We start from the raw sequence: 15,566 nt of genomic DNA on the forward strand, positions 1-15,566 counted from the left end.
TGGAGGAAAGTGTTAATGACATGCATCATTGCACATGCAAAACAATCTGTTGTTGAATGTTTGTCATCAAGAGAAACCTCGGAAAAGTTGAATGTTTTGATCAGCTTGAAAACCCATTCTCATATCTTAACAGAATCTAAAAGGATGAGACATTTTGAGCAAAAATGGAAAATAGTTGAACCTGTAGAGCATGTTTTCCTGTGTGTGTTTTGATGTACTTAAAGCTGCTTGTGCATGCTCTAAGTAATATGGAGACCGAAGAAATGATCAATGGTCACTTAAATGCATTTGTTATTGAGGATAAACTGGATGCTGTTGCACTGATCTGTGTAGATAATGTGGTGTATTATAGACCTTACAATGGGCTATTTTCAAATGACACTAATGACAAAATGTAGATTGTCCAATATTCTAGTTTTGTATATATTTATGCGCTGTTTATTTGTGGTGTATCTGCTGTTTGAATACAGAGTATTTTGAACACTGTCCTGTTGTTTCTTTTAATGGGTAGAGTGTCTGTAGCTGTGAATACATTTTAATTAATTGTAGCAGTAGAGATATCAGAGATTAATGGGAGTTTATTGTAATCTGGCTAGTATTGATGATTTGCCTGACACTAGTGTTAGTGTTAGACAATCAACACTATTCAGTGTTAAATTTTTAAACACCAGGGCTAGTGTAAAGTACTACCAACACTATTTGGTGTTACTTTTTAACACTTAACACCAGTGTAGAATATTGTTGACACTGGTCAGTGTTAGTCAGTGTTAATCTTTAACTCTGTACAGTGTTAGAATAACACTAGGTCATTGTTAAAAATATAACACTTTGAAAAGTGTTAATTTAACACTCAAAAGAGTGGACACATATAGACACTTTTCTAGTGTTAAATTTAACACTCACGGTGTCAATTTAACACTGGCGATTTTGCTGTGTAGATGTTATCTGCATGGCAGTGAAAATGTATGCTATGTCTTCTAATGATACTGCCTAAGGGAAGCATGTATAATGTAAACAGAATTGGTCCTAGCACTGAACCCTGTGAAACTCCATAATTAACCTCAGTGTGTGAAGAGGACTCTCCATTTACATGCACAAATTGGAGTCTATTAGATAGATATGATACAAACCACTGCAGCACAGTACCTGTAATACCTACAGCATGTTCTAATTGCTTTAAAAGGATATTATGGTCAACAGTATCGAACGCAGCACTAAGGTCTAGCAGGACAAGCACAGAGATGAGTCCACTGTCAGAGGCCATAAGAAGATCATTTGTAACCTTCACTGAAGCTGTTTCTGTGCTGTGATGAGCTCTGAAACCTGACAGAAACTCTTCAAATAAACCATTCCTCTGCAGATGATCTGTTAGCTGTTTGACAACTACTCTTTCAAGGATTTTGATATGAAAGGAAGGTTGGAGATTGGCCTATAATTAGCTAAGACTGCTGGGTCTAGAGATGCTTTTTGAGTAAAGATTTAACTACAGCCAGCTTGAAGGCCTGTGGTACATAGCCGATCATTAGAGATAGGTTGATCATATTTAAGATCGAAGAATTAATTAATGGAAGAACTTCTTTGAGCAGTTTTGTAGGAATGGGGTCTAAAAGATTATAAGATTAAAAGATTAATATTACATCTGTGGGATGATTATTGGTAATTTTTTCTCTAATGATAAAAATTTTATTTGTGAAGAAGTTCATGAAGTCATTACTAGTTAACGTTAAAGGGATTGTTGGCTCAGTAGAGCTCTGACTTTTTGTCAGCCTGGCTACAGTGCTGAAGAGAAACCTGGGGTTGTTCTTATTTTCTTCAATCAGTGATGAATAGTAAGATGTTCTGGCTTTGTGGAGGGCTTTCTTATAAAGCAACAAACTATTTCTCCAGGGTAAATGGTGATCCTCTAAATTTGTGATACGCCATTTCCTCTCCAGCTTACGAGTCATCTGCTTTAGGGTACGTGTTTGAGAATTATACCACGGATTCAGGTACTTCTGATTTGAGGCCTTAGTTTTCACTGGAGCTACAGTATCCAGAGTCGTACGTAGTGAGGAGGTAAAATTACACTCAACAAAAATATAAACGCAACACCTTTGTTACTGCTCCCATTCCCCATGGGATGGATGTAGAGACCTAAAATTCATTCCAGATACACAATATAACCATCCCTCCCAAACAGTGGTCACAAATCAGTCCAAATGTGTGGTAGTGGGCACATCTGCTATATTGAGATAATCCATCCCACCTCACAGGTGTGCCACATCAGGATGCTGATCTGACATCATGAGTAGTGCACAGGTGTACCTCAGACTGCCCACAACAAAAGGCCACCCTGGAATGTGCAGTTTTGTCTCACAGCAAAATGCCACAGATGCCACAAGCAATGAGGGAGCGTGCAATTGGCATGCTGACAGCAGGAATGTCAACCAGATCTGTCGCCCGTGCATTGAATGTTCATTTCTCAACCATAAGCCGTCTCCACAGGCGTTTCAGAGAATATGGCAGCACATCCAACCAGCCTCACAACCGCAGACCTCGTGTAACCACACCAGCCCAGGACCTCCACATCCACCAGGTTCACCTCCAAGATCGTCTGAGACCAGCCACCCAGACAGCTGCTGGAACAATTGGTTTGCACAACCAAACAATTTCTGCACAAACTGTCAGAAACCGTCTCAGGGACGCTCAACTGCATGCCCGTCGTCCTCATCGGGGTCTTGACCTGACTCCAGCTCGTCGCCGTAACAGACTTGTGTGGGCAAATGCTCACATTCGATGGCGTCTGGCACGTTGGAGAGGTGTGCGCTTCACGGATGAATCATGGTTCACATTGTTCAGGGCAGATGGCAGCTGAGAATGTCCCAGTTCTTGCATGGCCAGCATGCTCACCGGACATGTCACCCATTGAGCATGTTCGGGATGTGCTTGACCGGCGTATACGACAGCGTGTACCAGTTCCCACGAATATCCAACAACCTCGCACAGCCATTGAAGTGGAGTGGACCAACATTCCACAGGCCACAATTGACAATCTGATAGACTCCATGCGACGATGTGTTGCACTGCATGAGGCAAATGGTGGTCACACCAGATACTGACCGGTTCTGGGTCCCCAGACCCCCAATAGCGCAAAAAACTGCACATTCCAGGGTGGCCTTTTGTTGTGGGCAGTCTGAGGTACACCTGTGCACTACTCATGATGTCAGATCAGCATCCTGATGTGGCACACCTGTGAGGTGGGATGGATTATCTCAATATGGCAGATGTGCCCACTACCACACATTTGGACTGATTTGTGATCACTGTTTGGGAGGGATGGTTATATTGTGTATCTGGAACGAATTTTAGGTCTCTACGTCCATCCCATGGGGAATGGGAGCAGTAACAAAGGTGTTGCGTTTATATTTTTGTTGAGTGTATTAACAAGATAATCGACCTCTGTTGGAGTAGCGTTCAGGTAGCTGCTCTGCTCTATGTTGGTACAGGGCATTGAAGATGATAACAGTGGGTGGATTATGTTCTTAAACTTAGTTACAGCGCTTTCAGAAAGACATCTACTTTGATAAAGTCTACTCTCCACTGCTGTGCAATCAATTATTGTAAATGTAAATGTTATCAGGAAATGATCAGACATGAGAGGGTTTTCAGGAAACACTGTTAAATGTTCAGTTTCTATGCCATATGTTAAAACAAGATCTAGAGTGTGATTAAAGTGGTGGGTGGGTTCTTTTACATTTTGAGAGAAGCCAATTGAGTCTAATAACAGATTAAATGCCATGTTGAGGCTGTCATTTTTAGCATCTACATGGATGTTAAAATCACCCACAATAATTATTTTATCTGAGCTCAGAACTAAATTAGATTAAAGTCTGAGAAATCAGACAGAAACTCTGTGTAAGGCCCAGGTGGACGATAGATGATAACAAGTAAGACTGGTTTCTGAGTTTTACTGCTGGGGTGGACGAGGCTAAGCATCAGGCTTTCAAATGAATTAAAAGTCTGTCTTGGTCTTTCATTAATTAATAGGCTGGTGTGAAAAATTGCTGCCACACCGCCCCCTTGGCCTGTGCTTCGAGATTTCTGGTAGTTAGAATGACTCGGGGGTGTTGATTCATTTAAACTAACATAATCATCCTGCTGCAACCAGGTTTCTGTAAGGCAGAGTAAATCAATTTGTTGATCAATTATTAAGTCATGTACTAACAGAGACTTGGAGGAGAGAGACCTAATATTTAATAATCCACATTTCACTGTTTTACTCTTTGGTTAGGATGTGGATACTGTATTGATCTTTCTTTGTGATTTTTTTTTATGTTTAAGTTGTTTGTTGCTGGTTTTTAGTTTGTTTTTTGTCTGTTTGGGAGCTGACACAATCTCTATGGAGATGGGTTTTTGGGGGGGTAGCAGGAGGAGAGAAGCTGCAGAGAGGCGTGTAAGACTGCAATTCTGCTTCGTGGTCCCAACTCTGGATAGTCATATTTTGGGGGGTTTAATAAATTTGTCCATATTTCTAGAAATGAGAGCTGCTCCATCCAAAGTGGGATGGATGCCGTCTCTCCTAACAAGACCAGGTTTGCTCCAGAAGGTTTGCCAATTATCTATGAAGCCCACCTCGTTTCTGGGACACCACTCAGACAGCCAGCAATTTAAGGAGAACATGCGTCTAAACATGTCACTCCTGGTCTGATTGGGGAGGGGACCAGAGAAAACTACAGAGTCCGACATTGTTTTGGCAAAGTTACACACCGATTCAATATTGATTTTAGTGACCTCCGATTGGCGTAACCGGGTGTCATTACTGCCAACGTGAATTATGATTTTACTGAATTTACGTTTACCCTTAGCCAGCAGTTTTAAATTTCCTTCAATGTCGCCTGCTCTGGCCCCTGGAAGACAATTGACTATGGTTGCCGGTGTCTCTAGCTTCACATGTCTGAGAACAGACACACCTCATAAAAATAGCTTTAGCACTGCCACAGGATATATTGCACAAACAGGAAACCTTATTCTTCCTCTCTGAAACTGTTTGAAGGTAGGATGCTCTTTACTGTGAGTTAACTTTAAATTAAGAATTCTCTTGTACAACTTGTAATTAAATGCCTCTGTAAAACCCTGTAATGCCAACTGTATCATATTTGACACAGGTTTTTGTTGGTGTTTGTTTGTTTGTTGTTGGGGGGGGGGGGGAGATCTCTACAGTGGTCTTATCTTTTCAAACCAGTCATTGCGGCAATTATTCAATAGTTCATGCTTTATAGGGAGAGGAAAATGTTTTACTCAGAAATGGCACCTTGTTGTATTTGGCGTGATATACTATATTGGTCCTGCTTAATGTTCAGCATTTTATTTCTGGACACTGACACAGTTTTTTTGTTTGTTTGTTGTTGTTTTTTACCTGTTTACAGAAACATATTCCAATTATAGTTATATAATGGACATGGACATAATGTATAGTGTCTTAGTTTTCATTTGAGGGCATCCACATTCAAATTAGATGAAGGGTTTAGGAGTCTCAGCTTCTAATTGTATGCCACCCTCTTTTTAAATGAAAAGTAATTGGACAATTGACTCAAATGCTATGTCGTGAGGAGACGTGTGCAATTCCTTTGTTATTGTCATTATCAGTTAAGTAGATAAAAGGCGTGGAGATGAGTTGAGGTGTGGTGCTTGTATTTGGAAGATTTTGCTGTGAACAGACAACATGCAGTGAAATGAGCTCTATATGCAGGTGAAACAAATCATCCTTAAGCTGTGAAAACAGATCGTAACCCAACTGTGCATGCATTTTAACTGTTGCAGACTAAACTTCAGACAGAAAGACCCACAAACAAATAGCAACTGAAAGCCGCTGTATAAAAGGCCTGGCAGAGCATTAAAAAGGAGGAAACCCAGCATCTGTGATGTCAACGAGTTCAAGAGTTAAAGAGTTCAGGCAAAGGGTTTTCAACCAAGTTACACTAAACGCCTTTCACGCGTTTAGTGTTTTAAAGCTAAACTGCAGGTGGCTTCACATGGTTACTAAAAATATGAGTCAGTGTCTTGTTTTCTTTCTGAATAGTTGCCTGCATGTCTGTATCAGACATGCACCATTTGGATTAAAGTATCACTTCCTATTTTTTTTTCAACTCAAGGGTTTTCAGTCCCATTACACAAGTCTATAAGAGCAAGCATTGTTTTCTTGTGGCTTTAGAGGTACAGTGAACTCACTGTCATATTCAAGAAAGCAGGTTGAGGTGATTTGAGTTTTGCAACTTGGTGCGTTATCCTGCTGGAGGTACACATCAGAAGATGGGCCCACTGTGCTTATAAAAGGATGGACATGATCATCAACACTGCTGTCCTCCACGTCGTTACACAACAAGCAGCCTGAACTGTCGATGTTGATGTTGTTTACACCACATTCGGAGCCTACCACCAGAATCTCTCAGCAGAAATCGAGACTCTGTTTCTTGTTCTTATCTGACACGAATGGTCTTCTGCTGTTGTTGCCTGTCTACTTCATGGTTCAAAGTGTTGTGCATTCAGATATGCTTTTCTGCAAACCTTGGTTGTAACAAGTGATCTGTGGCATCAACGATGCATTTTCATTCAGCACGGCCACTCACTGAACCATAGAGGTGTTAGTGTGGGAAACTCCCAGTACATCAGCAGTACCTGAAATATTCAGACCAACCCATCTGGCAGCAACAACCATGACACATTTCTTTCCCACTGATGCTCTGTTTCAACATTTAGGAGAAGCCTACGTGCCATAATGCTCCAAGTTTCTGAACTGAAACAATGCCAAGCAAAACATGATCCGATCAGGTCCTTTGTCTTACAAGTACATCATGTTCAGTCCTTGCCACAACTTGCCCAATGTTGCCATTTCATATTTTTTCAAACTCCCTCACAGAAAAAGCTTAGCTGCATTTCTGCAGCTGCAGAGCAGGGGACCAGAAATATCACGTATGTGGTTGTGTACTCAGAAACGGGGTGGGGATAGGAGGATACCAGAGACAGAAAGTCTAGATTTCATATGTATGTAAGCATGTGTAAGTCCCATTACAGGATGTGAAAGTGGCCGTCTATCTGACAACTAGTTTTGTGAACGAAGCTGCTAGAGAACAAAACAGGGAGCCATGGGTTAATTTTGACTTCCAATACTAAATATTTTTAAATGGTTTTAAATGGTTTTCAAGTATACTTTGTCAAATTGTTTATGGTTCTTGTTATTTTGGCTTTATTACAGATATTAAATCATATTGAGATTATATGCTGTTACGGTGATCCTCTACAGCAGTTTTTCTGTTTCATTCTTCTTCCAGTTGGTGCCTCATCACTATGCAGCAAACTGCAGCATAGTGGTTTCTCCAAGGGTCTACTTTGTCCGAGTCACTTTATCACATGACAGATCAATCCCCTAATCACCTGAGCAATCTTGTGTATGCACAGTGCATACACGTGCCAACATTCTGAGTTCGAGCCCCCAGCTCTGGACGTCCATGCTGAGTAAATGCTATCTTAATGGTGTATATATGTACTTAAAAGTAAATGCTTGTTGCCTCAAAAAAATAAAGTTCAATGATTCAGTGATTTATTTTATAATTTTATCCCCTGGCTTCCAATTAAATACGACATTGATTTAAATATCCTGCTGCTTACCTATAAAATCATAAATAATATCGCACCTTGCTACCTTATTGATCTCCTTAGCGTGTATACTCCCAGTAGAACACTGAGATCGTCTGACAAATTGCTCTTGGTGCAACCTAGGTCACGGCTGAAAACCAGAGGTGACAGTGCCTTAGCTTCAGTCGCACCTAACCTCTGGAATAACCTCCTTCATACTATTCGCGCATCTGACTCGATCCAGACCCTCAAGTCTCGATTGAAAACCCACCTTTTTAGCTTAGTCTTCCCGGCCTCCTAGAGCATGCCTTTTAAGTGTACTTTCTCGCCCTCCCCTTTTCTTCCCTTTTGTTTAGATTGTTTTATGGATTTTATCTTTAAATCTTACTTGCTCATCTACGTTCTTGTATGCTTGGTTAATCAATGCCTCCCACCTGCTAGCTTATCTGCTTTTGTACTTTGCTACTGTTTTACTGGATTTTGTGAAGAACTTTGGCTACCTCTGGTTTTAAATGTGCTATACAAATAAAGTTGTATTGTATTGTATTGTATTATAAGCTTATTGGTGTGACCCTCTACAATAATCCCAGTTTCACATGTACGCCTTGGGAACATTAATTGCCATAGTCTGAATTAGACTTCTTTCTACCATAGCATTTCAGTCATGTTAAAGTCTGGACCAATGACTTTCAATAATATATGAATGATACATATAATATATAATATGTTTTTACAGTCATTGGTCTGGACTTTTGACTGGGCCATTGTAACATGTTGATTCTTCTCCTTTTCAGCCATTCTGTTCTAGATTCGCTGCTGTGCTTGGGATCATTGACCTGTTGACCCAGTTTGGGTCTTTAGCTGTCGGACAGTTGGCCTCACAAAAGAATATAACATAACAATATAACAATATAAGATACTCAGGTCCAGTGGCTGCAAAAAAGGGCATCCCCTTTACCCCAATCACCCCTTTTCTTTTAGCCAAATGAGGCGTTATGCGCATTATGGAGAAATATCTGCAGTTTGGTCTCATCTATCCAGATGACATCCAGAAGTCTTGTAGTTTGCTCTGATGTAAATTTTCAAAGTTAAGCCATGCTGCCAGGTTCTTTTTAGAGAGAAGAGACTTTCTCTTGGTAATCCTTCTAAGCAACCTGTACTTGTTCTGTCTTTCTCTTAATGTACTGTCATGAGCTCTAACATTTAACATGCTAACCGAGGCCTGTAGAGACTGGGATGTAGCTCTTGGGTTTTTGGCAATTTGTCTGAGTATTGCACGATCTAACCTTGGAGCTGATGTCCTTTCTCATTATCAAGACACACCTGAATGCTCCAGGCCAGCAAACTAAAAAAAACCCTTTGCTTTTCACACTTGCTGTTGATTAATAAATCAAGTGTATTTTGATCAGCAGCACTTTGGCTTTATTTTTGTTAAGTAAATGATAAAATTGAATATTATATGCACTGTAGATCATCTCAGGTTGTAGTTATTTCATTTTAATTCCTGTTAAGGACAAGATTTATTTTATGTCCTCAAATATAAAACCTTAAAATAACTCACAGTTACTGTGTTATGGCTTCTTGTTCATGAAATCCTGCTGTTTATAAATGTACAAAGGATCCAAATTCCATGAAATATCTGTCACAACAGGATCTTATTTAAACAAGCTTGTGCGATGTTTGTTAACATCTAGTACGAAGGTCGCACCAAATATCTCCCTCTGCTTTTATCAGTTCCTGCTTCATCCAGTCCCCAAACATTATTATACTGTATTGTATGAAATAATGAATTCCAACCTTGTAATTAATTAACAGCTGTGTACAGAGCCCAGCCACAATGTACAGCCAGTATTTTATTGGATTTCTAGAGTCTTATTTTCCCCATTATTTCTGTTACTGATTAACTACTGTTTACGGTGACCTAAAAAGGAAGTCTCCAAATCAATATGGTCCTTTTTTTTTTTTTGGAAACCTCCGTGATTCATCTGTTCTTAGTTCTTAGTTCTTGTCTAGTTTTAATACTCTGGCTAAAGGACTTGACGGCAGCAGCTGAAAAGGTGATGTTTCTTTCTACCTTTAATGTAAGTTTATAAAACTCAGATGCATTAATCAGATTTTTTCCCCCCTATATGTTACACAACTTTAAAAAGCCAAGAACAGTTCTGTAAGTGATACATTAATAATCTATTCATTCGCAAAATTATGTCCTCCATCGGGATATTGTTTCTGTATTTGTGTATGTCGCCATAACAATTCCTTTTTATTATGCCAAATTGACCCCATACACATAAACATCAGCAAATAAATGCAGAACTGTTTGCTAGAGTAAAAGCCACACACACCACTAAGGAAGTGGTCTGATGATTCACATGGCAGAACACTGGAGTATTAATTTTGCCCACCGTTCACTTTGGCTGTAGTCGTGTATTATTTTAACTTAGATTTGCGATGAGGACAGACATAGAAAGGATGTTAATAATCCTGTTCCACAATTAATTCATTCAAATTGATACTTTTTGACATATCTAAAACAAAAAATACTTCTGTTAATATCACTGCATTTGCATAGTACATTTGGTCATGTGCATACCTGACAATTAAGGCAAAAAAGAAGAGAGAGAGAGAGAGATTACGTTGTGGATACCGACTGTTCGAGGTTGCAACAGGAGCACGTGTCATTAGGTTTGTAAACTGCAGTGAGTCACATTTACTTGTAAACTTTGCAACATAATTTTAACCTGAATGACATCACTTCTAACCCGTATGACTGGATGGCCAAGGCATACTTGCAGATCAGCCCAGTTTTAGGAAGATATCAAGGAAAATTCCCTTTAGTTCCATCTACTTCCTCAATTGTCTATCTAATTTAGGTTTGCAGGAGTACTGGAGCCTCATCCAGCTGTCATAGGGCAAAAGGTGGGGTACACCCTGGCCAGGTTGCTGCTGTCATTTAGTTGTGAGATTGTGAAACCTGAATAAATTATTCTGGATGAGTTGAAGCCTTCTGCTGCTAGACTATATGGCTGCATCTTTTGGGGAATACACAATCAGAGCTGAGCAAGAAACATGCCAAAGTAACTGAGAAAAACTGTAATACAAGCCGATTTAAGGTACTATGTTGTAAAAAAAATAATAACTTCATTGTTAGAAGAATAAAATAAAAGCTCCTTGGTTAGGCAAAAGTGTGAGCTTATGCACGACAGAAACCGTCTGCACTGTGGAGAGAAAACTTAAATATCTGTAACCGGATGGTATCACTGCTAATAGAAAGCAATTAAGAAGCAGGGAGTAGGATAGCATTTTCACCAGCACGTGTATTTCTGTTAACATGACCAAATAGTCAGTCAAGGCTATACTGCTCTGGTTTGTTCTTGTTTGCAAGTCTGAAAATAATTCATCAGAGCAGTGGAGTGTATCAGTAGAAGGAGGGAAACCACAGCTGTAAAAGTGCTAAGCCACAACCCCCAAATGATCAAATTAATTTCCACGTGCTTTCATCTCAGGGACTGAACTTGGGATAGACAGAACAGAATTGTATAGGAGAAATGGTACATTTTCCCTTCAGTAAGCCAGACGAATAAATAATGGTGCACTACACAGATGTGGTTAGAGATCAGAAAAATTCTTGATTCTTCCTTCTTGCAAGACCATAGCAATGAATGACTCCCGTGCCAACTCATAAGGGAATCCCACACCAGCTCTTGAAAGGGCTTGTGATTCTCAATAGGGTAAGTGTGTGCGTGCGTGAGTTTGCTCGTGTTTTTTTCTCCTGGCTCCTGCTAATCTCCTGACCCCAGATGGAGAACAGTGGGTGAGCAGATTCTATTTCCTGCTTGATTCAATATTAATAGATCGGTGTGCTACTCTGCCACACTCTTTGCTGGGCAAAAAACGGAAGACTGCTGCCTCCTGCCTTGGCTCTCAGCCCAACAACTGGTTATGTAGGAAATGAGACCATGTGAATGTCGTGTCATAAATAAGAAACAAGAAGCACAAGGAAAACTGAATAAAGTGAGTAACCTGAGCAGGTGAGAAGGACAGGACTATGGATTTACTGCAACATAATGTGCTGTAAGCAGCTATGTGATGGGGTAAAAGTCTAGCTGGGATTGAAAGCATACAGCATACAAAGTCTACAGGGGCCATGCTGATGCAGAGGATGATACGGGTCTATGTCCAGGAATCAACACAATTTGCAAATAGTTTGTTGTGTTCACTTGAATTTAATCCAAAATCGACATATCAACTGTTGGAACTGAGAAATTTTATTTACTTATTTATATGCTAAGTATACAGTACTGTGGAAAAGTCTTGAGCAATTTATCTTTTCTTTACATTTAGCTAGGAAACAGGTGCAGTGAATTATAAAGACGCATGCAAACATGCATATATAAGGTAAAAACCCTCATAGCTTGAGCTCTCTCAGGCAGCTTTCTTCTTGTTTCTTTAAGTAGTCTTCAGGAAGAGTTCTCCAGGCTTCTTCGAGAACATTCAAAGATCTTCTTTGGATGTTGGCTGCCTTTTGTTCTGTTCTCTGTCAACATGATCTACATAGCTTCAATAATGTTGAGTCCGGCTCTGGGGAGGCCAATCGGGACTGATAGGGATCCATTGTGTGTTTTTCTATCCATGAATGCTTTTGCTGCACTGGCAGTGTGTGCCGGATCATTGTCATTCTGAAAAATGAAGCTGTTGCCAATTAGATTCAGGTTCAAGGTTCAAGGTTCAAGGTTCTTTATTTGTCACATGCATAGTTATACAAGTATAACACACAGTGAAATGTAGCCTGACACGCTCCTCGACATGTGCAAAAATTGGGGGGGGGGGGGGGGGGGGGGGGGTAGAGGAAGAACATTATATATATCTACATATAGTATATACACTGGGTGAATGTGCAGTAGTAGCAGCAAGCAGGTGAATTCTGTACATTAATATGAATAGACATCTGACTATTTTACAGGATAGACAATATAAACATATTTAAAATTAAAGGAATTTGAAATGTACATTGTGCCTTGGTTTAGAGTGTTTGGAAGAGAGTCCTGTCTCAGTCAATTATAGATGATGTGAGAGGGCGGGTGTGTGTGTTTAGGGCACGGATGGCTTGGGGATAGAAGCTCCTCTTGAGTCTCTCTGTCCTTGCCCAGAAGATGCAGAACCTTCTACCAGATTGCAGAAGTTGGAACAGATGGTTTTCAAAGAGTACTCAATGGTGAATCAAAATCTGATGGTGCTTTTCTGCATTTCATTAATTTTAACAAGATCTCCGACACCCCTGACTGAAATTCAGCCCCAAATCATGACACAGCCTCCACTGTGTTTTACAGATGGCTGTGCAGTCTCACTGCTATACCCCTCTCCTGTCCTCCTACTTACATATTGAAGATTTAAAACAAAACATTTCAATTTTTAGATTAAGCTTCCCAGACCTTTGTTTTTCTCTGATCTTTCATTCCAGTTCTTGTGTAGTTCAGCATACCTCACCCCTTTCTCTGCATTTCCCATCCTTAAGAATGGCTCCTTGACAGCCACCCTTCCACTAAAACTATTTTGTATCTGCTGGATTTTTGTCTTATTTCTTAAGGTCTTAACTTTCAGATACTGTTCATCTGCTGTGGATAAGTTAGGCCTCACATTGCTTCTTTTCTCCACTGTCCACTTACTTCAGATTTTTTAAGGACACTACACACCATGCTATGATATGCCACACTTTCAGCTAATAGCTCTTTGTTAGTGCAAATACAACATTTTATGCTTGTCAGACTTAATCTTTGGCCTTTTGTAGATTTAACTAAAACAATGAGACCAAATGATAAACAGCTTAACTTGAGTTCGATGCCTTTTTATGTTTGAATACTGAAGTATTAAGTCAGTATTAAGTGGCTCAAGCAAAAAAATTAATTAAAAATGAAAAATATTCTTAGTTCAGCAGGTAAATATTGGTCATATAGGTCTCTCTGACCATGCTCCTGTGGTCTTAACCATTCAACCCATGAGACATATTGAGCGCTTTAGGTCTTGGAAGATGAGTACACCGTCTCTTTTGGATGAGAAATTTATACATTTCATAACAGAGCAAACAACAGTATTCTTAGAAATAAATGATAAAGAGGAGATAGACACGAGAACTTTATGGGATAGCTATAAGGCTTACATGAGAGGGATGATTATTTCATACACAAGTCATAAAAGGAAGCAACGATTAACAAGGCAGTTAGAGATCGAGAATAATATAAAAAAGCTGGAGAAACAATACTATGTAACAAAATCAGCTGAAACATTAAGTGAGCTTAATATTGCCAGGACATCTTTGTGTAATTTGATAATGCGAAAGGCTGAAAGAGATGTCCTTCTTGCTAGACGACGGCTTTTTGAATCAGCTAGTAAGCCCAACCGCTTTCTGGCTCGTCTTGCAAGGAATACTCCATCAAGTTCCTTTATCACAGCTATTGTGGATGTGAATGGTGAAAGACAAGTAGGAAACCGTCAGATTAATGAGTGCTTCAGAGAATTCTATACAAACTTATATCAATCTGAGATGGACATAACAAGGCTTAACTCAGGCTTTTTCCTAAACGACTTAGTATTCCCTCAGCTTTCTGAAGATCAGGTTAGCCTGCTGGAGTCACCCGTAACATTGATATAGGTGGATAAAGCTATATCTGCACTCCAGTCAGGGAAATGTCCTGGGGCAGATGGCTTCCCAGTAGAATTTTTTAAGGTAATGAAAATGAAGTTAAATAGTTTATTATTAAGGGTTTTTAATAAAGCATTTGAAGAATCGAAACTCCCAGAATCTATGTACCAGGCTAATATAACATTGATAGCTAAAAAAGATAAAAATCCGGAGTCATGCTCATCTTACAGGCCTATTAGCCTTCTTGGTGCTGATAATAAAATACTTTCAAAGATACTGGCTCTTAGGCTAGAAAAAGTAATGTGCTCTATCGTGCATGCTGATCAGACAGGCTTTATTAAGGGGAGGAATTCTTATAATAATACTCGACGCCTATTTAATATTATTCATTTTTTAAATTTTCATCAGATCCCTGGGGTTGTTGTTTCTATGGATGCTGAAAAGGCATTCGATAGAATTGAATGGGAATATATGTTTGAAATAATGAGAAGATTTGGGTTTGGAAAAAACTTTCTGGGGTGGATCAAAATTATATACAAATCACCAATAGCATCTGTGTTAACTAACGGCTTGTTATCTTCCCCATTTTTATTGAGCAGAGGTACAGCACAAGGTAGCCCATTGTCACCACTATTATTTGCTTTGGCCATCGAGCCTTTGGCCATGGCCATTAGACAAAATCCAAGTGTTCCTGGAGTTAAAATTGGGGTTAGACAACATAAAATTCTGCTCTATGCAGACGATATTCTTCTGACACTGACTGACCCGGTTAACTCTTTACCCGTTCTTACTAGGTGTATCAAGGACTTTGGTCTTATATCTGGATACAAAGTAAATTTTGATAAATCTGTTATAATGACTTTGTGTAGTGGAGGGGATAATGAACCTTTACATGTTAAACCCTTTCATTGGGCACCATCAGGTTTTGTATATTTGGGAGTTAAAGTTACACCAAATGTTGATCACTGTATATAGAGAAAATATTAATGGAGTGGTTCAAGATCTTCGAGAGATGCTGACAAGATGGAGGTCACTTCCGATATAATTTTTGGGAAGAATAAATCTCATTAAAATGGTAATCCTACCAAAAATATTATATCCCACAGGCATGTTGTTTGCAATTTTGAAATCAGAAGATATTAAAGTAATTAACAAGGCTATGGTGGATTTCATTTGGGCAGGAAGAAAACCCAAAATTAAATTGGAGACACTACAGTTACCGAAAGATCTGGGCGGGTGGGGAGTGCCAAACATAGAAAATTATGTCCTCTCAATACAAGTGAGGATTCTTTCTTCCTGGATACATGAACATTCTGAT

General features: G+C 39.5%; 1 protein-coding gene across 2 annotated transcripts in view; it reads left to right on the plus strand.

Moving 5' to 3' along the window:
• The first annotated feature begins 9,591 nt into the window (after positions 1-9,591).
• st3gal3b (ST3 beta-galactoside alpha-2,3-sialyltransferase 3b) overlaps positions 9,592-15,566 on the plus strand; it is a 57,519-nt gene continuing 51,544 nt past the window's right edge. The window contains exon 1 of one of the 2 annotated variants that reach the window (XM_085378420.1): positions 9,592-9,692. The gene's annotated coding sequence lies outside the window, so the exon portion shown is untranslated. The remainder of the gene's footprint in view (positions 9,693-15,566) is intronic. The other variant, XM_085378419.1, reaches the window with a different exon arrangement.

The sequence above is a fragment of the Diplotaxodon limnothrissa genome, linkage group LG18, assembly GCF_057381915.1.
Source record: "Diplotaxodon limnothrissa isolate DT_005_m linkage group LG18, D_limnothrissa_male_GT1.1, whole genome shotgun sequence".
NCBI classification, from domain to species: Eukaryota; Metazoa; Chordata; class Actinopteri; order Cichliformes; family Cichlidae; genus Diplotaxodon; species Diplotaxodon limnothrissa.